At 34.1% G+C, this 24,581-nt stretch overlaps 1 protein-coding gene across 1 annotated transcript in view; it reads left to right on the plus strand.

The window, feature by feature from the left end:
* The window catches only part of LOC123661492 (putative phosphatidate phosphatase), a 125,456-nt gene that overhangs the window by 51,934 nt on the left and 48,941 nt on the right, over positions 1–24,581 (plus strand). The gene's annotated exons all lie outside the window — the stretch shown is intronic.

The following is a 24,581-nucleotide window of genomic DNA, read 5'->3' on the forward strand; positions in this document are numbered from 1 at the left end:
CTCTATTGTATTCCTTATTGGAACCGTGTATTTCGAATGCTCGTTTGCTAGTCTAGCTTGAGTATTTGGTATTTTTTATGATTTTACGTGGAAAATGAAGAAACTCTTTTAAAGCAATATTAAAACGTTAAGAACCTCTAGCTATTAGATCTAGTGGTCACAACAACTGACTGCTGCGCTAGTGGTCGTGCAGTTGATTCCCGCTTATGACAAATATTTGTATAAATCATAAATATGTTTGTCGTGATCTAGACTTTGTATTTGTTTTGTGTGTAGTTTCGGACCCTTGACACGTATTATCCAGGGACAGTTGATTGTAAGATCTATTATAGTAATTATTAAATTTAATACCATGTTACTATAAGCTGTTTACGTCTAATATATAAAATTCTCGTGTCGCGGTGTTTGTATTTAAACTCCTCCGAAACGGCTTGACCGATTCATTCCATTTTCATTCCCCTAAATGTTAAGGGTAGTCCATCCCTAATTTTTTTTTTAATTTTTTGATAAATTATTTATTTTCTATTTTATCATGATTTGGCGTTAAAAAATACGTATAACCCTAAATTTTCACCCTTCTACCACCAACCCCTATTTTTAAATACCGTTTAGCGGCAAGACAACGTTTGCCGAGTCAGCTAGTTTCTCTGTAAAATAATTTGTACATTTTTAAAATCCATAGCATACATATTTTACAACTCGCTACTACCACTCGTTTAAAATGAAGTAGCAAAACATGAATATTTATTAGAATGTTAGATTAAACACACCGATAGAAAAACTACTGATGTCGTTAACTCGAGTTTTATTACTGAGATACGTTCAACTTATCCCTTATATCTTGAAGCTAGCTGTGCCCCGCGGTTTCATCGCCGATAATTTAAGGAAAAAGTTGTCTATAGCCTTCTTCGGTAAATAGGCTATTTAACCCAAAAAGAATTTCCCTATTCGAACTAGAAGTTATGTAGATATTAGCGAGATTTAAACAAACGAATTTTTCAGCTTTATAATATCAGTATAGATGTATAAGATTTGTGCGTAAAAATTGTCGTATTTAATAGAAAACGTTTGGTTATTTTATGTCTATCCAGGCGGTGGTTTCTCAAGCGCGGTAAACACGGTTTCTTCGGAGTAAATCCCGATTTCGCAAAAAGTAAAATGTAACCTATATGTTGCTTCACAACCTCCTCTATCTTCTGATGAAAGTCACATAAAAATCGTTTCAGACAGACAAAAAATTTTGAATCGTTTGTTTATATTTTAGCATAGTGTAAATAACTATATTCAATTAAAAAAACACAGTTTGAAATCACATACAGACGCTTCAATTTTATTTATACGTATATAAATGTTTATAGATTGATTATTTTAACAGGTGTCTAATTCCACGACTCCATAGGGATTCCTATGAAGATTACGTAATCGATACGTTTAGTTTTTCCCTAATTAAGAGCCAGTTACTGGACTCGATCACACGATCATTATCAATATTTATATGTAAATTTTTTTTCTTTATAAGATCAGTAGTATAAGAAAATAACTGTTAATTATGTGTTAAACCCGAATGGATATAATATTCTGGATTCTAGTTCATTTTTTATTGTTAGTAGAAGGTAAATGATCACCTGCTCTGTATTACTAGCGGTATGCCAAGACTAGCAGCTTTAAGTCTCTGCTTCTCAGTCATATATTAACTTTAACTTATGTATGTACCAAGAAGTATGACCAGTATTTGTATCTTGTAATATCGTAAAAATAACCACAAAACTTAAAGCTTACAATGTTTTTTTGTCTTATTTTCTTCACCAAAAGTATGTATGCTGTATGTACATATATAATGTTGCATATATGCATGTGCATGTACGTACGTAATGATAATCTTTCAAAGCCATCGGTCTCGATTGTTATCGTAGATTAGGTAGAAAAAAATTGTTTGACAATACGCGGTGAAGCAGCTGAAGGATTACGGTCTACAATTCTCAAATATGGTGAGGACACTTTATCACTTTAGTTCAGTTTATAAAATATTCGTCACTTCTAGATAATTTAGTTTTTAATACTAAATCTACCAGAAAGGTAAAATTCTTAGGGACAGTATCCGACAGTATTTTTTTTGATTCATTATTTTTTTTTACCATCGAATCTCTACTATATTTATGAGATATCTCCATTCGCATATCGTATATAATTAAATTATATCATATTAATGTTAAAGTTGAAGTTTATTAATTGAGAAGAAACAGAAGTCCTGCTGGCCCATTCTACCTCCTACTGTCAAAGTCTATTTATATCGTCACCCGTCAAATAGCGTTATCCGCAACTGGTCAAACAGTCCCTTATTGATGACTGACTGACTAGATTGGTGAACAAGCGTACGGCCCCAGATGGTAAGCGTTCATCGAACGCTTTTAGATGTCTGCATTTCTGCAACACCAGAAGCATCGCAAGCGCGTTGTCACCTACCTGTGACCTTGAAACTGTTTCAGCTAAGCGATAATTTTATAATTCTTATTTCAAGTTGGCTAAATATTTTTTTTTTTTTTTTATTAACATTAAACGGACAATTTGTTTTATTATTGCTTTGGTATTCATACCTTTTTTTTTAATTTTATGTTCATTATTTTTATTTAATTAGATAATTAAACATCGTTATATTACCAGACAGGTGCGTGATTTCCATTAGTAAAACGTTGTACACAACAATTTCTCATCAGTTATGATAAATAGTCATTTCAATTTACTACCCAATAACCATTAATAACGTGTCTTATGAAAATAGTACAGCGTATGTTTCGAGATTATCTTTCACAATATCTTCTCGGTTTTACATACAATTACATTACTTATTATATTACTTGCTAGTAATATTCATATTTAAAGGTGAAGTTATTATTATGAAAAGAGTTATTGTTACATTGAGATGACTTTTGAAATAAAACTTCTTTATGCATGTTTCACTTGTGGAGTAAGCTGGTGAATGCGTGACATGAGCGTTACGAAAAGTGTGATCGGGCGAGGCGAATGGAAGTTGAGAGGGAGATATAACTTATTGAAGATAGAAAGAGAGAATTACGCTTCGTATATACTGTAGGAGCTAAAGAAGTTTTACTTCAGTCGTGTGATACACTCGTTTTTTTCCTATATTTCTTTTTACCGTCATTAATAAATAAATTAGATATATTATTTCTTCTTTGTCAAGTTATAAAACTGTCAAATTGAACCATTGATTATTATCCACTCAGAACTATTGTTCTTTCTCTTTTTCTCCTATCTAATTTCCGTTGTTAGAAAAGGATAAACTGTATTATGCGTGATCAAATGATTGCAGCGAAGTGTAAATGAAAGGTTCCATTTAGTCTGTGTGTATACTGAGAAATTATTTTCCCGGAATGACTATGGAATTATGATCTTTGATTATTACAAACGGGTTTCCTAAGAGAAATCTTAGCAGAAATTTACTTAATAATTCACAGCTACCTTCAGCTACGTCTGTCTAATTTGTCATAGAAATTCCCCTGTAGCCACTGGGCGTGTAATGAATAATGAATAATGATAAAATGAATTTTCAACGCTTTTGTGTCTGTTAGAATTTTAGCTTAGAGGACTTCTAAGGATAGGTAGGAGTTTTGTGTTTGTTTAATCGTAGTCGGTAAACTTTGAAACCACTGAACCGTTTTTGACATTATTGAAAGCTTATTATTTTTGAAAAGCAATCTATAAGCTAAATATTACTCTATCGCTTAGCTGAATATAAGTCATAAATATCAAAAATATCAAAAAGATTGTAAATAAAATCTTTATGATTACAAGTTTTAATTGATTCAGCGCATTCGACGATGGAGTTTTAATTAGAAATTTTTATACAACTAGGTCGGCAAACAAGCGTACGCATCAGCTGATGGTAAGCGATTACCGTAGCTTTTAGCCATCTGCAACACAAGAAGCATCGCAAGCGCGCTACCGACCCCATCCCCAATTCCCTCCAGATGCTCTGGTCACCTTACTCACCAACAGGAACACAACACTGTTTGAAAACAATATTATTTAGCTGTGGTCTTCTGTAAGTTGTCTTTAACAAATTAAATTTCTGAGAGTTAACTTTTTCTTTTTCTTAGTAACTTGTTGATTGTTGATAATGTGTCAATGACCTCGCAAAAACGATCAATTGGCACTTCAGTGGGACCTTTCAATGAACATTAATAGATATCTATCAATTGCTTTCGATCACGTTAACGCCATTAATAAGCTCTGAAACCGCACTTGTAAACAATCGCTTGCAGATTGTTGCTATCGTAGAATCGACAGTAGCAATTGCTGGCTGATTGCGAAAATCTAGTGGTAGTCATTTAAAAAAAAATAGTTATAATAGATTGTAGATAAATATTTGTGTTTCAAATGAAAGAAAAAAACCAACTTCAATGTAAGCAGACGAAAAAAGTTAAGTGAATGCGCTATCAAAGGCTATTCAAAAAGTAGCCATCAGATCTCGATCAAATTTAAATGAGACATGACACGCACCTGCACCTTTTGATTTAAACAAAAACCATCAAACTTGGTCCACCCAGTCAAAAGTTCTGAGGTAACACACATAAAAAAAACATACGAATTGAGTTGGTTAAAAAAACTATACATTCGATTCTACATAAATCAGAATACGAGTTGATTCTATTTTTATTTTATTATATTCTGTCCCTTTCTGATTTTACGATTGAGTATAATGACCCTTTTTGGTATATAAAATAACTATGTGTAATTCATACCGTAACATTACAGTACTGCTGAAATCGTAATCATTATCTTCAAGTGATATGAAACAGCAAATAGTGCATCCCGTCCATCGTTGTAAGAATCTGTAACTTGTTAGAAATCGTAGTATTTTTTGCAAAAATCTAATCATACTGATAATGTACAATTTAAGACTAATAGGAAAAATTTCCACTATTATATTATACGTATGCTTACGTGAGTTAAGAGGAAATTGTCGAGAGAAATATTTACATTGGGGATTTTTTTTCAAACGTATTTGAAATTTTATTCATTTTATTTTATTGTAATATTTAAAAGTGCCGTTATCATCATAGTGATTAAAAATATAACTAAAATCAGGAAATATGTGGAAATAAAATGAACCACTTCGAATTTATAAGCTTATTCTTATATATCTATTTATCTTAGTTTATCGTGGATGTAAATACTGAATTGCTCAAATAAAAGACTTGTTATTCTTATATATATGATGAGATTAAATTTTCGTCGCACCATAATTAAGCTACAAAAACTAACCAACATCATTTTCTTCTATTCATTCTATTCCCAAATCAAGTTTATTAAATCAAATCCAACAGACAAAAAAATCGGTGCTAATCCCAACATAATCAATTTATAATTCTACCGTAATCCCTTCACTTGTTTACTCAGCTGGAAGTCTAAACATTCTTTTGTTCCAAATTTTTAATTGAACATTAGTGGCATGTCTTAGACGTTTCAGTGGATTAATTTCGTCGTTGACTGGTGTAATAAGTCGAATGGAAAAGTGTTTAATTGGTTAGTATGTGATACGTTACACCTGCTTTATAAAAAAGTGATTTTGAAATGTGTTTTCGTTTCAACGGTTCGTTAAAAGTTGACGTATATATATTGTATATTTATTTGCTATGTGGCTACGGCATTAAAGAACATAGACACCCCCTCTCGTGTGTCGTAAGAGGCGAGTAAGGGATAACACAGTTCCACTACCACCTTGGAACTTATGAAGCCGACCGATGACGGGATAACCATCCAACTGCTGGCTTTGAAATACACAGGCCGAAGACGGGCAGCAGCGTCTTCGGTGCAACAAAGCCAGCTCTGCGGTCACCAACCCACCTGCCCAGCATGGTGACTATGGGCAACACACATGAGTTCACGCCATTTTTGGCGCGAACTTGTGGAGGTGTATGTCCAGCAGTGGACTGCAATAGGCTGAAATGATGATGATGACGACTATAACTCTATATTATTGCATATATTCAATTTTTTAATATGTAAAGCTATGTCGCGATATGTATACTCGTATATCTAGTATAATAGCTATTAATGTTCTATATTTATTTATTTCTATTTATTCTATTTCAGTACACCTACTAAATTCTTATTTATCATCAAAAGGTTGTCTGGAAGAAATTGGTATATGCGATAAGGCCGTCTTGTGTACTTTTTCTTGTTTTGTAATTTATTATAATTATTTTTTCTGGTGTACAATGAAGAATACATTATTATGTAGTATGTACATAATATATCTGTGTCAAGTAATGCTATTAATTTTCCACTTTATTATTATTTATCGTTTTACATTTTCTTTTAATGAGGTATAATAAAAGTTTATTTTAGTTTATATGATGTAAATATAACCATATTATTCCTGATAGTTGTTGTGGTAATTGGCGCTGATGTTGTTTAAGATCGAAGCCTTCTAAAGGTTTTATTCAAAAACAATTTTATTTTTCAAAAATAGGCTTCAAAAGCACATTCGAATCGTCATTTTACAAATTAAAATTTTGAAGTGATTATTAATTTTAAAAGTGAAGCTACCACGGATTAGCCACGCCCTCCGTTCTGCGAAGTCAGTCAGCACCTATCATCACTTACAATTACTTATGCAAATAAATACGTTGAGAGCGTGAAATTAACGGGAAAAGCTTGCTTGTGTAAAACCGAATTTCAATTCGTATTGATTATTTATTTGTCTTGTAACAGAAGCAAATACTTCATGCAAATGAAAACTAAACAAATCAATCGTTGTATTGTTTAAAGTTTTAGCCTCGTGTTGGTTTTTGGTTACAAACTCGATGTTCAATTAGTGTTAGGTGTTATGTCGCAATCTCTAAAGTGTTCAGTAAGTTGCTATATTTTATGACGTTTACGAAAGACTACTGTAATAGACGTCTACCACATTTTACTATCCTGATTTGTATTTATAATATTTGTCAGAAAAAGATATTTATTTTTTTATCGTCTAATAATAGTGATAATGTTCTAATTCGATTATCTTAATCTTAAAAAGTGTCTTGACGGTCACATTAAGCCGTCAGTCCCAGTTTTTGTTAAAAATACATGATATAATCATTGTACCGCCCTCGAATGCAAATATATTGTAATATAATCAAATTTTATGAAAAAAAAATTTTTTTTTTCTATGTTAACCTACGAACATGTCTGCCCAATAGTTAGCAATCGTTACTCATGGTAATTATCCGCGAATCCGAAAAGTACCAGCCTAGTAGATAAAGCTAGCTTCCCCTGTGTGGAAAAGAAGACTTCAGACTGATTCATATATTTTTTTTAAACATATAGACTAGCGCTTGACTGCAATCTCACCTGATGGTAAGTGAAGATGCAGTCTAAGATGGTGCGCGCTTGCCTAGAAGATGCATATTCACTCTTGAATTAAATATATCCAAGTTATAATTAGTTGGAAAAAGGGAAGCCGGAAGGGCATTCCAAATTTTTGCGGTGCGTATTAAGAATGAGGAGGCAAAGCGCTTAGTGCGAGATCGGGGAATTTCAACCACGTAGCGGTGCAGACACACAGATATCTGTGCATAGGTGAAGATGTACTTACTGTCTCATCTGTTTGTCTAAATTTTAACATCTGTGATAAATGTCTTTAACTAAAAATACATAATATTCTAAATATTACGTGTCACGTATTACTGTGTTAAATTGAAACAAAATATTTACTACAGTTGCGAAAACATTAATTCATTCTATTTAAATCTTTATTTATTTCCATAATCGCTCGTTATATTTAATTGTTTCTGCACCGTATTATTATTATTTTTATTATGTACGTAGCGTACGTTTGCAAGTGTTATTACTGTTATAAGATAGTCACGCACCAGTTAATGTATAACTGCGTTACGGAAAATTGCTACAAAGTGTGATTATGTTGGAAATAGAAAATATAAATATGTTAAACACACACGTCGTCGTCTAATCGTAAGGTTGGCAACAGTCGGCTAATATAGGTTTTATTATTGAAGTAAAACTTCTTTAGGCACGCTTGACTCGAGGAGTAAACTGGTGAATGCGTGACGAGAGCGTTACGAAAAGTGTGATCGGGCGAGGCGAACGGAAGTTGAGAGGGAGATATAAGTTAGTGATGTTAGAAAGAGAGAGAGTTTTGTTTCGTAAGTTTTACTTCAGTCATGTGGTGTAAAGCAATAAAGTAATAATAACTGCGGAGTTTGTAGTCGATTTTTCTCAGCAAAATCTACATTCCGAATACTGGCAGCATAACTTTTAACTATAATAAGAAATATAATTTTAATTTCTAAAATACCGATTCTAAAATTAGAATTTTTTTTTATTTTGTATAAATAGTTATATTTTATACTCAGGTACGTGGTGAGAATTGATGTTATGTACGAAGCCTGAAGCTCAAAAGGTGAAACTACGCCAAAAGAAAGTTAAAAGAACATCGTTTGCATTTTTTTACGTTTTCAAACAGGCGATCGTCTGTTCCTAATATAAGAATCTTAGCGGTAGTGTAATAGGTAACAAACAGTTGAAAGATATCGGTAATTTTTTATATAAAAAAAATATGCATGCATATGTGTTAACATGTTATAATGTACGTCTCTAACGATATAATCACGACATTGTTATCTGTCAATCTATTTGTTTATCATTTAGACGAGATCTGTATGTATTTATGGTTGGCGTGGAATTAATTGACTTTCCTCGCAATAACTTCATTATTCACTTTATGTATATTTAATTACGAGTTATAAACGAGTGTAATAAAATTGCGATTATGTTTTTATATTCACGGACAATTTAAATAGTGCCAAATTCATGTCAAATTGACAGCAATAATTACAAAATTGCTTCAATCGCTTGGTTATTGCAAGTTCCGTAATAAACAAGCAGCTTATACGCAGGAGTTTAATTAACGTGATCTTAATTAAAACCTGCACTACTTACGGCACGACTTAGCACTTGGTAATAAGTTAAGTTTGTTTATTATCCCGATTATGATATTTATTCGTACTAACATTATACAGCTGAAGACTTTGATCCGATGAACGCATTCATTTCAGGATCTGTTGCTTCAAATTGGCTGCTATTGACCATACGAAGACGCTTTATTTTTTTTTCCAAATTTCTTCTATCTACTGAAGCACCAGTTACACTTAACAGTTTGATTATCGTTATAGATCATCATTTTTTGCACGTATCGATGTAAAGGTGACTTGTATTCAGAGAGCGTCTTTTGTTTCATCATATTCACCTTGACCGATAGGAACGGATTCGCATTGCGCCAATGAAGTTTTTGTTATACTAGGCGCTCCATACGGTTTTATTTGTCTGGGTTTTCAAGGGTTTCATGTTAAAATAATTGATATTCTATCGTTTCTATGTTGTTATGGATCGATTCATAGTTTTTTGTCGAAAATATTCAATAATGATTCCACTAAGGTTTCGGGCAGTTTTCTTTTATCGCCATCGGTAGTTTTTGAGGTAAGCTCGTGTAAATAAACTTACAAACTAACTTCTTAATTTATATTATTATAATTTTACGCCTACTCATTATGCTGGATATATTTTAGCGTTATGGTAGGGGAGCCCTAGTAAAGATTTTAGGAGCTACTCGAGCGCATCAGAATAACATGATGCGGGTAGCCTTGCACCTTGTAAATACTCCAAACATACTTGAGCCCTTTATATAGTGTCGAACGTCTAGGACAGCCGAGAATATAAACTTTTTCTCTTTTAAGCATCCAATTCTTCCAGTCCAATCCTTACGACGCTTGATTAAATCCCAATTTAGCTTTTTGAACTCCACTACCATTAAGATATAAAATATTTACTCCGATTTTTCGATAGTGTCGCCAAAATGTATAAACTTCGTTTTAACGTGTTGTTTTATTTATCCCTTCAGGTTTTATTATTCTAATTTTATTATCAATGATTTGTCTATATTATTTTAAGTATTTGTAATAAACGGTGCCATTCCAATTCGTTTCTGGCATTTAAATATTGTGTAGAGGTTTTTGAATGGTGTTGCATAAAAAAGTTGTTATAACCAAAATAGAAATAGAATAATACTATATGCTAAGAATTGAAGGTTTTTTAGAAGGGGAAGATATCATGTTGCTGAAACTAACATTACCTTATACAAATTTGCCTCGCAAAATAAAATTCTAACGTGAGTTAGACGAAAAAAAGTAAAAAAACTGCTAGTTATATACAAGTTGGCCGGTCAGTTGACGTCATAAAAAAAATTTAGCTCCGGTATGTTGTGGGGTATCCGAATCACCCCCATGTATGTTACGCGATTTTTTATAGTTTAGGAGCTATGATTTTGTTTCGAGTTTTTGAGAAATTTCGAATCGACCATCTTAAAAAAAATCTAAAAAAAAGTAAATGACTTTTTAGAGTTTTATTTTTTGTAACTGAATTCGCATGAGTTTTACTTTTATGCATAAAATAATCAGCTTCGTCGCTTTTATGAAAGTTATGAAAATGTTGGTCTAAAATCAAAAATTTATGTTCCGTGAATAAGGACTTAAATTTTCAACTTTAAATTAAAAATCTAAACAGGTGACCTTATGATTTCGTAGTTAGTCTTAAAAATGCGCCAGACTCCCAGCTTTTATAATAATAAAAGAAAAGCCGTACTTAATGTGGAAAATTTGGCTAAAATCCGTCTTCAAAGATAACAAGGTGGAGAATTCTTAAAATTAGCCAATAGATTAAAAAAGATCTATCATTCCTAAGGCTGACTAATGATTAAAAAATGCTGGAAATCTATCGTGTTGGTTGGATAAGAAAAGTTTTAAGTAAGAACGAGATCATAATGTTAAAATCATTTAATCATTAAAATTTATAATAAATTTTCAACGTGGCCACCTCCAGCAGCAAAACACATACGACACCGTCGTAAAAAAATTGTTTTAATCATCTAAATGCTTCTCTTTTCCCACTAACAACACTTTGGACATCTGCAATATTTTGCCTCAGCTCTTGTTCAGAAATACCAACTCAAAATAAAATTAACTAATGTAACTTTAATATGATCTACCGGTTTAGCAAGCTAAAGTAGTTGTAAAATAAATTTATTGTCGTGTATTGTCGAATGCATGAAGAATTTCACATTAGGAATTACAGAAATCACTATTTACATGAGAATGTTTACAAACTATAAAACTAATATCTACAAACCCTAATACAATTTTTTTAATCTTAGTAGGTAGATGCAAAGGTACTGACGTAGAAGACTTGTGGAGCAGGATAGCGGTAATATCCGTCGGTATCCGAAACGTTCTGACTCATCACCCCAAATGTCACCCATAAAAAATTTCATCCCAATGTTCCCTTACATCGGTATTTTAATATTTACCGTATGGAGATAGTTTAACCTTTTTACACGTTGCTTACACAGTGATAATGATCTTCGAACAAATATTGATTTTCCATTAACGTGTGTGTCCGCAGTTCATATTGCCTCTGATAATGGGTAGAAAAAAGTTCTCTATTATCAGCTATTAGAGTGTTTGTGTTTTTAAACTTGCAAGTGGTTTTTCTTTTCATCTTCGCCTTTTGTTCTTTAATCTTTTTTTTTTTTAATTATGCACTGAAGGAGGTTTTATTACAAAACAGTTTTGGTATTAAGTTTCATGAGATACGTTACTATCTGTCTATTTTAAATGTGTTTTTACTTTTATATATAAGAAATATAGTGGTGATTAACTTTCCTGGGTCAGCTAGTTCCAAATAAAGTACATACTGAAAAAAATTGATCCTAAACTAATTTAATTTATAATAATAATCTTTATAAAGTGAAATAGATACTCCACGGTAATCGAAAGCTAGACGCGATCGAACAAGATCGATTTCATGGAGAATCAATACGACTTGTACCTATTACTTTCCAATTTACGTCTGATTTATTTTATTATCAAGCGATGTGCCACGGCTTCGTTTACTTTTATATAATTTTAAACTTATGCAAAATAATAAGCTTATTATTATTATTATTTTGGAATGGAATGGTGTGTAAGTGTATTCTGTATTAGCAATATCTTATTATTGCTAAACATGAGTTTTCAAAGCATATTTAAAAAAAAAATAATTTTTAAAATTTTATTTATACAAAATATTATACATATTTACAATTCACAACTTATGAACTAAATATTTACAGATAGTTTTGGTATAAATCATGTCCGCGTGGAATTGTGCCAAGAATGCTGGCAGCATTTCCCCGTTGAATCGCTATGCCGATTCTCTGGGCAAAAAATGCACCAGCCCTCTTGTCACCAGTAGAGGCAGTAAGGCGAGGTGTTATCTCATTAAAAAAAATTTTTTGCACTGCTACTCCAAGGTCCCATTGTTTCGACTGCAAACGGCACAAAGATGTAATTTGGAATTAGTGACGAATATTTGTGCCGTGCCGCTTTGTGTTTTAAGGCTGTTTCCCTGACATGAGACGGAGCAAGTGTGTCAACGCAATAATATGATTAAAAATTAATATGATTGAAAATGTGCTACTTTTTAATAACAGTAATTAAATTTTATATTCCGCCATCATATGAAATAACGCATCGAGGTTCAGATACAAACACAACTACTTAACACACGTACAAAAAGCCTTGATCAAAATGAACGATGAAAACTCAACATGAGCGTAGCCGTTCTAACCTAGTCTAAATCTAGTGTTACAGCTCAAATCTTTCGATACCAATAATGTCTTCAAAAATTCCATCACCTAATACAAATCGTAAGCAAAGAAAATCTGAAATTCCAGTTCAAATACAAAATATTATCTCCTTCATCTAAATTGTATTTCGATCCAGTTATTACACTTGTATAGACCTGACAGGTACAAGTTTCCACAGATCTGATCTTCCTAACCTCTTATGGTCCAGTAAGACATTTCGATGGAATAGTTGCAATACGATTATTATCAATTATAGTTTATAATATTCTATTTCTTTGTTATTTACTTATTTTCTCGCTGTGGATTATACGAGATTTTTATAATGATTTAATGTCGGAAAAAGGCGAGGATGTAAATTCGTAGGTGTTTCGGCAATTTGCTAAATTTTCGAACGATAACCTTTTTGATAGACAAAATCTTTTAACTTCTTGAAAAAATATGCAGTTTGCTATCTTCGTAAGTCATCATAATTTATCGGGTTTTTTTCTTATCTCCGACATTTTTCTCGCGGCCTTTTTTTTTTTTTTTTTGATATCGCAGGGTAACCCATTTACGGGTGATATCCAGGATGCCCGGGTAGGCATTCCTAGACCGTATGTCGGCTTAGCACTTGGGGGTGCACTACCGACCAAAACCCCTGCGGGAGCCTTCAGCCGCTTTAATTGGAGGGTCCCGGAACTGCAGGCAACAGGATCCCTCCAGCGACAGGCTGGCCTCGGCGAAAAGACCAGACTTCTCCTCCATGGGACTGTCCGGCTCACCTCTGAACAATCCCGACGACGCCATGTCTAGCAGGAACGGGTTCCCATCCCGGCCCGACATGGGCACAGGGGCGTTACTGGAAACGCATTAAGTAGCGCCTCCTACGCACCCCCGTTCGTCGCCTGCGGACGGAGGCCTCGTCGGCGGCCCCCTCTCTCATCCGCTCGTCGTTCTCCTTCTGGGACATTACTGTCTCGCAGAAGGAGACCATCGCCTTCCAGGACTCGTCGTCACCGAGCATCGCGGTGATAACGCTCGGCAGTGACAAGTCCCCTCCGAGGACTGTCGTCAGATCGCGACGTAGCGCCGCCCATCTCGGGCACACCTCGAGGGTGTGCTGGGCAGAGTCCACCGCCGCGCCACAATCGTGACATTCAGTCGTCGGCTCCCTTTGGGCCGTCCGACACAAGTATTCACCAAAGCAGCCGTGCCCGGTGAGAACCTGCGTCAGACGGAAGGTGAGGGGTTTGCGCTTACGGCGCATCCACCGCTCAAGGACCGGGCGCAAGGCAGCCGTTACGCGTGTTTTTTCTCGCGGCCTACACTAGAAGCGTTACTTTAATTTACTTATTACATATGAAATGAATAAGATCTACCAAGACACCAAAATTTAGTCAGTCAGTCAGCTCAGCCTACTGCAGTCCACTGCTTGACATACGCCTCCCGAAGTTCGCGCCAGACATCCCGGTTTTCCGCAATCTTCATCCAGCCTACACCGGAAATCTTACGTAGATTGTCGGTCCAACGGGCCGAGGGACGTCCCACACTGCGTTTGCCAAGATGGAGTCTCCACTCCAGGACCCGTCTGCTCCAACGGCCATCAGTCCTGCGACACAAATTACTAGCCCACTACCACTTCAACTTGCTAATTCTGTGGGCTATGTCGGTTACTTTCGTTCTCTCGCGGATAGTCTCATTTTTAATCCTATCTTTGAGAGAAACCCCAAGCATAGCCATTGTGGACCAGTCCCTTCGTCAGCGTCCACATCTCGGCTCTGTATGTTAAACACAGGCAGGATGCATTGCTCGAAGACTTTTGTCTTCAAGCATTGCGGAATCTTCGAAGTTAAGGCTCGACGAAGTCTGCCAAACGCCGCCTAGCCCAACCGAAATTAAAATGATTTAAAAATTTAGTGTACATTAAATATTACGACGAAACTGCGACTATACAAAACTAAAATAGTTTACCGACTAGTACAAAAACTATTTTAGTAGTCATAGCTGCTACGAATATTTTAGTTGTTTCATCGATTGTTGAACAAAACGATCGCTTTGTTGTACTCTGGACCTTTCTTGATTTCCTCTTTTGAATTACAGTTAAATAATAATTGCACAATATGTAGATAATACAATTTATACACTCTCGCTGTCTCTAGGTCATTGCAAGTTCGACAAAAATTGTGTTCTATGAACGTAATCTTATTACCATTTAAAATATTTAATAGGATGTTGATGTCTTACGTGGAGAACGAGGCCTATGCCCAGCAGTGGGATGTTACAAGCTGAATCAATATCATAAAACAATCAATCGTATTCATAATAATGATTATATGAAGTCTGACATAAAGTATAAAAAATATTTATAAATAGAATACTTCTTTCAGTGCGAATAAATATACAATGTTACATGTTTCAACATGTGCGCCATTTAATATTTATTACATAACAGTCAATTAATCTTGGCGTATTAAACGAGTGCAATTCAATAAAACAAATCGACACATGTCAAGTTTGCCAGATGCGAACTCCTCGTATCTAGATAGCCGTCATTATCAGAAGTGCCTTGTTTTCACATGTTAATAATATGCGCATGTTGAGAAATTGCTTTTGGGCGTTGAACTAAATTTGCGTATTGTGTAACAATACATTTAGAATTCTTCTTTTCTCTTCATATATATGTATGTGTATATATATGTGTGATAATATAGTAAGGATTTTATTTTCGGTAATGCTAAATGGTAGGCAACATAAAACAAGTAGCCGTAAGAACCACCTTGAAAGTATTGAGCGTGAAAAATATCTCTCCAAAGTAAAATGTCGTTGTTGTTAAATTGTAAGTACCGAAGTGATGTATTGACTCTAAGAAAATATAAAAATAAAAATTAAAGTAAGTAGTTACACTGATTTGTTTCTAGTTTCGACACCACCGGATCATCGGCTTGGTAGGGGGCCGGCCTGTCGGTCTTTTATTGGGTACCCTTCGGAGAGTGTGCGCAGGAACTCCACGACCTGATTCCTCCCTGCCCCTTCCACCTTCTAACAACCAGACGCATTGCGTTACGCCACCCTTATATGGTTGACATACCCACTATACGGATTAAGCGGCGCGCGACTACATTCTTGATGCGTACGGCTGAAGAATGAAACTCTCTACCAACGTCTGTGTTTCCGGATAGCTACAATCTCGGGATCTTTAAGTCGCGAGTGAATAGGCTACTTCTAGGTAAGCGTGCTCCATCCTTGACCACATTGTCACTTAACATCAGGTGAAATAGTGGTCAATCGCAAACCTACCTAATTATAAAAAGAAAAAAAAATCATTCTACACTGCCTTAGGGTCATATCCTTTAACGGCCAGTCTCAGTAAAGGTCGATTAATTATAACATATATATTGTGCCCCGCGGTTCCACCCGCGTTAATTTGAGGAATAAACTTAATAAAATACTATATAGCCTATAGCCCTCCTCGATTAATGGACTATCCAAAACAAAAAGATTTTTTTTAATTCGTACCAGTAGCTACTGACATTAGCGCGCTTAAACAAACAAACATTAGTATAGATTATTAATTATCTTTGTTCTCAAACAAAAAATCCGACTTCAATTTACATTGACAACTGATAAACCAAGATTATCAACAAGTCAATGAAATACGCATTATCGGGGATACCAGATCTCCCTCAAATTTAATCGAGACCACATAACAAGTATCAGTTTTCAAATACGAAAATACATTCGATATAAGAACCTCCTCCACGTCGGTTAAAAAATGAAATAAAACACTTGTACTTTTTTTTCAATGTTCAATTTTCTTTATATACTGTCGTTATGAGGTGTATCTGTAATTAAATTATTTGTACTACCTCATTACATAGTATTAAAACAAAATCGCTTATCGCTGTCTATATGCTTAGATCTATAAACTACGCAACGGATTCGATGCGGTTTTCTTTAGTAAATAGAGTGATTCAAGAGGAAGGTGCATGATATAGAAGAGGAACACTGATAGTTTTTGCAACCGTGCGAAGCCGGGGCGGGTCGCTAGTAGTTTATAAATCGTCAGTATGTCGTTTACTGTTATCTAATTATCTATTGTAAATTTAGCTCCAGCGATCAGACAACGGCAAGCCCGCATGAGTCGAGCTAAAATTAGAACAGATGACAATGACACCGTTCGATGTTTACGATACGAAACTTTTGAAATGTTGACGTTTTGAGGTGAAACAAGCAAACGAACCAGTGTAATTACGAACCCTTTTACTATAAGCGTAAGGATCATAATGGCCTTTGGATTCTGTAATGGTTTGTAGTTCAAAACTGTAATCTTTTATCGTTGAAAACTAAAAGCACGTGCAGGTAATTGTTAGTAGGTACTTCCTTTACAGAATAATTATGTTATGTTATTGTTAGTAACGCGTATACAGTAATATTATAAAACTGAAGAATTTGTTTGGTTGAATGCAATCATTTGAGGAATTAGGTACCGGTTCGGGTTGATTTAAGTTATTTTAGTTTTAAACAGCCAATTTATTAAGAAAGATTAAGTATCAAATTTTATATATACATTTTTTGCTATAGTTTTAAACATACAGCCAAAATATAGGCTTTAATAGCCTATGTTATTTATACAGATAAATAAAATTGGAGTTGTGTACTAAATGCATATGGATGCATATACACCGTACATATAACAAAATAACATTTACAATTCTTGTCTATCTGTCTGTCTGGCTGACTGTTTGCTCCGGATTTTGACAAGACTTTCACTGGCAGATAGCCGATGAAATATGGAGTAACTAAGGCTGCTCTTATTTTAGAAATTTATTTATTTTTTAACTCTGCGAACTGAAAAATAATATTGTTTAAGTACCACGTGGACAAAGTCGCGGGTACAGCTAGTTCTTTATAATTATTGTTTTCTTGGATATAAATGAATGTGACAAATATGTTTAACTCCCTTAAGCAAATAACGTTTTCCTATAAGTAAATTCCGTTATCATTTTCCGCCGCAAATTTCCTGTTATCACGTTATCAGACAGTTTTATGTTAAGATATTTGTCTCATATATTAGATGAGAACACATGCGTGATGTGTCGCAGTAATAAATAACACACGTAAGTATATAACACACACAAATAAAACAATTAGCGTGTTATTGTTTAAGGTTTTAATTCTCGTGATTTCTACATTAAGAAAATAAAACAATGTAATAATAACATTAATAATATACTTTATTGTACAATAAATCAAAGAACTAAATGAAACTAAATTTACATTACAAGCAATTATAGTCACAAATTGTACAATCGGGCGATCTTATTGCTAATAAGCAATCTCTACCAGACCAGACGGATAGACGGGATCTCTACCAGGACGGAGGTCTGGTTAATAGTCACGATTAAATAAAAATAATGTCGCATATAATTTTGAACAATATTATGTGCTAAACCTATATTTATTTTTTATGCATAATTGTATTGCTAAAGTTCGTAACTTCATTAGGAATTCAATAAAATATATTTTTCTTTATACAATTAGGACAGTAAACAAGTTTACGGTAAGCGATTACCGTAGCTTATTAGACGCCTGCAACATAAGAAGCATCGCAAGAACGGTGCCAACCCTACCCCCAATCTGCCCTATAAGCTCTATTCACCTTAGGAACAGGAACACAACAGTGTTTGAAAGCAGTATTATTTAGCTGTAATTTATGTTAAGGTACTTCCCCAGTTGGTCTACTCCATATTTTGAGCAGGATATTTCCGGCTTTGCCTTACCTCAGTGACAAACATATATTCTAAGTTGCTTAAAATCTGAAGCAGAACAGAAGGTAAAGAACCAATCATAATGCTCTCAAGTAATTTTGTGTTGTGTTCCTGTTGTAAGGTATTCGGAGCTTCTTTGGAAGTGCTGCCTGCTACGGTAACCGTTTACTATCAGGGTTACTGTACGCTTGTTTACCATCGTAGTAGTGTCGAAGTGGTCGCCCAGTGGTCGAAATTCGACCACAATTAATTTAAATTATAAGTTTCGAGCATTTTTAAAGTTCTGTTGTCAAAGATTATACTTCTATAATAATAAACAAAAGAGTATATGTATATGCGTGTGCGTGTGTTTGTATAAGTCAAATATAATAATATGTTAAATTTTTAAATTGATTTAATGTATTTTTATGCAAAATTATATAAAACTATTAGTATTCTGCACTCCTTCTTCATATAAACTATAAGTGTGCGAAATTTCATACCACGTCCGCGAAATTTTCGTGAAAAGTGGTACAAAGTTTTTGCTTCTTACTGAATAGAAATAAAGTTAAAATATGAATGTTTTCGTTATTTTCTTTATCTAAAAGAAAAGAATAAAGAATTTTCTATTTTAGGTAATCCATATCATAATCTTCTTTCAGAAGCAAATAAGTTATTTTTATAACTAACAAACACATGTTTGTGTTTTAGTGGTGCGGTGAGTTTAACAAGAATTTTAACGGCCTTAGAACAAATTGTTCGATGTATTTATGTGCTGGTTGGTGTGGCTTAAGGGTCGTAGAGTCTAATTTTACTTCAAAGTAAATGCATGAAATACCTATTGTTAGTAAAATTTGTAAATAAATTATTATAGACCTCATCTATAACAGTGTAGATTTTTTTTTTGTTGTGTTCTAGTTATTTCCCAAACTATAAAAATAAAAATTTCAATACAAACTGAAATTGCGATTTAGTAATATTCAACACTTGAGCACTTGATTGTGAAAATAAAAAAAAATTAGTTAAAAACTCTTCTGTTAGGTAACGTTATAAGTCGAATAATTATCTTAAACTGTATCACCTATGTATATCACAGCGTCATTGGGTGCGATAAAGCCAGCCCTGCAGTCACCAACCCGCCTGCCCAGCGTGGTGACTATCGGCAAAACACATGAGCTCACGCCATTTTGGCTCGAACTTGTGGAGGCCTATGTCCAGTAGTGGACTGTGATGATAATGATGATGTATCACCTAATAGCTGATACAGGTTCTTAGCATATGATTTCGCTTTATTCAATCAGTGCCTATTTATCGCAGTCCACTGCTGGACATGGGCCTTCTCAAGTTCGCGCCAAACACCTCGATTTTCCGAAATCCTCATCCAGCCTTCACCGACAATCTTATCGTCTAAGCATATATTCTTAAGAAATAGAAACGCGCCTTAAAATATCATACGAATACTGTATGCTCCATTCAGAGTGTGTGTATTGTTATGTTAATCTGTCACCGAAGCCGGATAATCCTTATTTATGTAGTGGAATATGTTTATGGTAATCCTTCTCTCCAAGCTTCGCAATAATAACGTCTCAGTGTCGATGTATCGGTGACCGTAAATAGGCATCAAACTTCAGTGATGTTCGCTGTTTATTCTTCAGCAATCCTATTTATATGGTTTTGGTTTTCTTGTTGAGTAAAATTAGTTTCAATTTTGGGTATTATAAATTTAAAGCTATATAAGACGTCTCACCTTGCTGCCTTTGTCAACATGTGACCTGTCTCACGTCTCACCTTGGGCGCAGACCTACCAATTATTATATGTGAAAAGTGGAGCTTAATGCGTTGCTCCTCTGCGGGTAAGCGGAATTTTTCTACCAATAGTAAATTTATAGACTCCTAGTCTATAATTACTACCGGACACGCTCTTATACTTACGAAGGCACCCTGGGAAGGCCCAACAAAAATTTTGCATAAAATGTTGCAAATCAGCCTATATGGTTGGTCGATTGTGCCACAGAAACGATAAAAATAAAAGTAGCTAGTGGTAATTTTTTCGTGTATTTTTAACAACTTATATGTACATTATAAGTCTGAAAGTTGGAACTATGATATCAATTTTAATCGAAAACTTGAGTTAATTAGAACGAGTTTATATAATTATAGATAACTTCATTTTTATATTATGATTCTGTCCAATGTCAAACAGGCGAGTCATTGACCTTGATAAACGGTCTATAGAGTTAGGGGCTTGCCTTCATGATATCTGATATTACTAACAGTGAAAGCGCTATGAACTTGGAAGTTATTGAAGTTTATTTTAGATTTGATGATTTCGGTAGGACGTAATATATACATATTTGTATATACTTATTTTGTATATGACTTACACTTTATATACTACTCTACTTTCACTTAAAATCGTATTTGTATTTACGAAGTTAAATATAAATTTGGTGCTATTTAAATCAAAACTTTTTATGAGTTGCTATAGTTGTTAAAGTAATTGACATATAATTTTTATGTTTAATAGGCCGAATTCAAAACGTTGTAAAAATATCATCATAATATTAAAAGTCAAACAATGACTATGTATAAATTGCTTAATCAAACGCTCTCATTTATGCAACAGCATTGCTCTATGAATTGTAAAATGTACAGAGAAGGGCGAAACGCTTAAATTTTTGTTTAAATTAAAATTCGTATCACGTTCACGGTGAATGGAAAACATGAAACGCTAAACATTTTGGGGAAATTTTGAGACAGGAATACATAATTTGAGATTAAAATCATTTTCTTTTTAGGAATGTTGTAGCCCTTATTATTTTTACGGTTATTTCTTATTGTGCTATATCCTTGTTCGAAGAACCCACTCAACAGTTCGTATCTAACAATTTTCCAAGTAACCAAAACAATTTAAACGTGGTGTACTCCTTGCCATGTCCTGTTCTGGTGAACGTGTCTCAATAATTTCAATAACGCCGATCGTACCGATTTCATGTAGCATATAAATGTCTGTAGAATTAGAAGTTGTTTCTGGTCGAAGTGTTTGTTCTTGTGGGTCGTCACAAATCGTAACAGGTCACCTCTCACATAGTATTATGCAATCATTAAATAAATATGAATATACGCCTCAGCCTGTAATATCCGACTGCTGCGCATAGGCCTCTTTCCCCATGTAGGAGAAGGATCAGAGTTTAATCCACCACGCAGCTCCAATGCGGTTTGGCGGATATATTCCATACTATGAGTAACGATCGCCATCAGGTGTACATGATAACAACCGGGATCGACGGCTTAACGTGCGCTCCGAGGCACGGTGGGGAGTTACCACAAAAACTGCACAAACACCCAGACCACGGCAAACATGTATGGCCAATACAAATGTTCGTCATGTGCAGGGATCCAACCCGCAACCGCAACCGCCAGCGCAACAGCCACAAGCCATACTTTTCTTGGTAATTAATTCATAAAGAGCGTGACCTAAAGCGAATCTTATGAATTCCACGCAAATCCAGTATACCCATACAAGCTGCTGTTCTATAATTACTTAACAATATAGATTTACGACTTCTATAAACAACGCAATATATTATGTAGAACGTATGTTAATTGTCTGTCGCTTTTAATATGTTAAACAATATTAATATGAATGAAGTCCACTTGAGATGTCATGAATAACATTTGAAACACAAAAGCATGCATGCATGCATCGACTTAGAACAATCGCTATCGGAGCATCAGTTGATCAATGAAGTATGCATCGACTGCTATTCATGCGGCTCGACCATGCGAAACGCGTTTCAGAGACTAAATAGCCCAAGAGACGCGTCATAATGTTTTTATACTACTCGATCGACTACCCTACAATGTGAGTGTCGCTTTTCGGTAATATTTTTAACCGACTTCAAAAAAAGGTGGAGGTTACTCAATCCGACCGTATATATAAAAAAATAAATATATAAGTATGGTGCCATGATAAGGAAACCAGGATTTGGTGATGGAATCCCAGAGATATCGAAGGAAACCTCGAAAATCGTAGTGACCGGTAGTGCGTTTATTAATTTTTTTCATCTACTTACGTTGTATTACTTGTTTGTATGTAATTGAAGTCGGTTTTTTTTTTGTTTGCGAGCAAACACAATTATTCTGTCTTTGTTTGCCTCTTTGGTATACTGTACTTCACAATGTATCTTCGTGTCTTATAAGTTATGAAAATAGTTGAAAATATATAAGTAAAAACCTCACTCACCCGTAATCACTTTCTGTGATTTTCTATAAGTTTAAGATATATTCCCCAGGTGGGCTGTTCCAAATTTGAAGCAAGGTACTTCTTGCATTGTTTTGAGAAAGTTCATAGTCTTAAGTTTTTTTAAAAACCAAAACTTAAAGAGCGAAGCACAAATACATTACACATTAAAAAATGAACGCTAATGCAAGTGAAACCATGTCGGACATTTTGTTATAACATAAACTCACATTTCCAGTAAAATCAATATGATTATTCTTGAAGTAAGCGTGTGGGTTTTGATCTAATCTCAGTTAACATTTACTTAACTGTTATCCACTTAGAATTAGCTATAAATGTTGCTTTATGGACTTCAATTTATGTTTCCATCTACCTGTTAGGACTAAGTATATACATACGTACTTATGTACTACGGAGTATATAGAGGTGTACATTAAACGACAATGAGGAAATTGGTATTTATAGTTACTTTTACTGTACTTTGATTGTGTAGATGTCGCTTGATATTTGTAGCCCATAAAGTATATGATAAAGCCTGTCCAAAGCACGTCGTTTTCAAATCGACCTGGTACGAATGGTACCTGATGTTGGTGCGTTGCAGTAAATTTTATTATAACACAGATATTATAAATATGTGTTATATTTGGTTTAAATAAATCCTTTCGTGTCCTGACGTGTCTGCTCGTATTTTTTTTTTTGTTTTATATTTCCAATTTGATCTTAGACGCTCTAAGAATGTTAATGTATTTAATAACACCCATAAACATTTTTCAACTGAAAAGAAATGACAATATTGTAATTATTATTATTATTCGTGTTATTTTTTGTTTATTTCTAATATATATTTTGGAAATATTATCTTCACTGCTTTATCATCATCTCTTGCACTATTACATAAAGGGTATAAGTTCAACGACAGTGCGTGTGTGGTGTGGAATTTTTTATGATAATTTTATCTTTCACAACAACCACGTGAACATGCAAAGATTTATAATATTACAAATTATGGAAAACGTTGTAGTAATAACTATTCAGCAGTTAATATAAATCCTATTATAAGATAAACATACACTGCATGCTACAGTCTACCAGCCACATTCTACTAGCTGACGTGACAAACGGAAAGAAATGTCTTATGTATTGTCAAACACACGGAAAGTAGAAATAATCGTTCTGGCAATTTCGCAAAGGTGCTAAAGCCAAAAAAAGATGAAGAAGAAGAAGAAATAATAGTTACGTTTCTGAAATTTTAAAATTTTCTGCAATAATATTATATTCTGATGAACCTTCTATGTGGTATTTGAATACCCACTTACTTTAAAATAATAACAATTTAAATTCATCATTTCGTTCAAAATTAAATATAAAATCATTTCTTGGGATTTATAAATTAGTATGCAAATTATATTGGTATGTTATTAAGAGATAGAACGCGATATATACTACCAAACATTGTTTTTAAATATTTTATTAGCTATCTGTAAATGTTGCCAGCTAAATAAATATCACATTTTAATGGGAATGTTTTAAGTAAGTACTGGATTTGCAAGCTGTCATTTCTACTAATTGCTATTTAATAAGGTAGCTGCGTATACTTACGTGATGTTTCTTTACAATGATATCTTATACGTAGAAATGAATCTTATTGCCTCGTGTCACTAATGTGGAAATAGCGTGTCGCTTATTCCGTTTTAAAGTTGGAAGCTACATTGGGATCTTGTTTACACACTTATCCATTCATTTGCACATGATTAGGATGCCTTTTACTATCGATTGAACGTGCATTTCACGTTTAAATAATAATCCGACACTTTTAAGTTTTCCTTCACATCTTCTATAACTTATTCGTATAAGTAATAGAAGAAACTTGGACAATGTTTGTGTACCTAGTCTTTTGAAAATATGATAT

Source organism: Melitaea cinxia, chromosome 17 (assembly GCF_905220565.1).
Source record: "Melitaea cinxia chromosome 17, ilMelCinx1.1, whole genome shotgun sequence".
NCBI classification, from domain to species: domain Eukaryota; kingdom Metazoa; phylum Arthropoda; class Insecta; order Lepidoptera; family Nymphalidae; genus Melitaea; species Melitaea cinxia.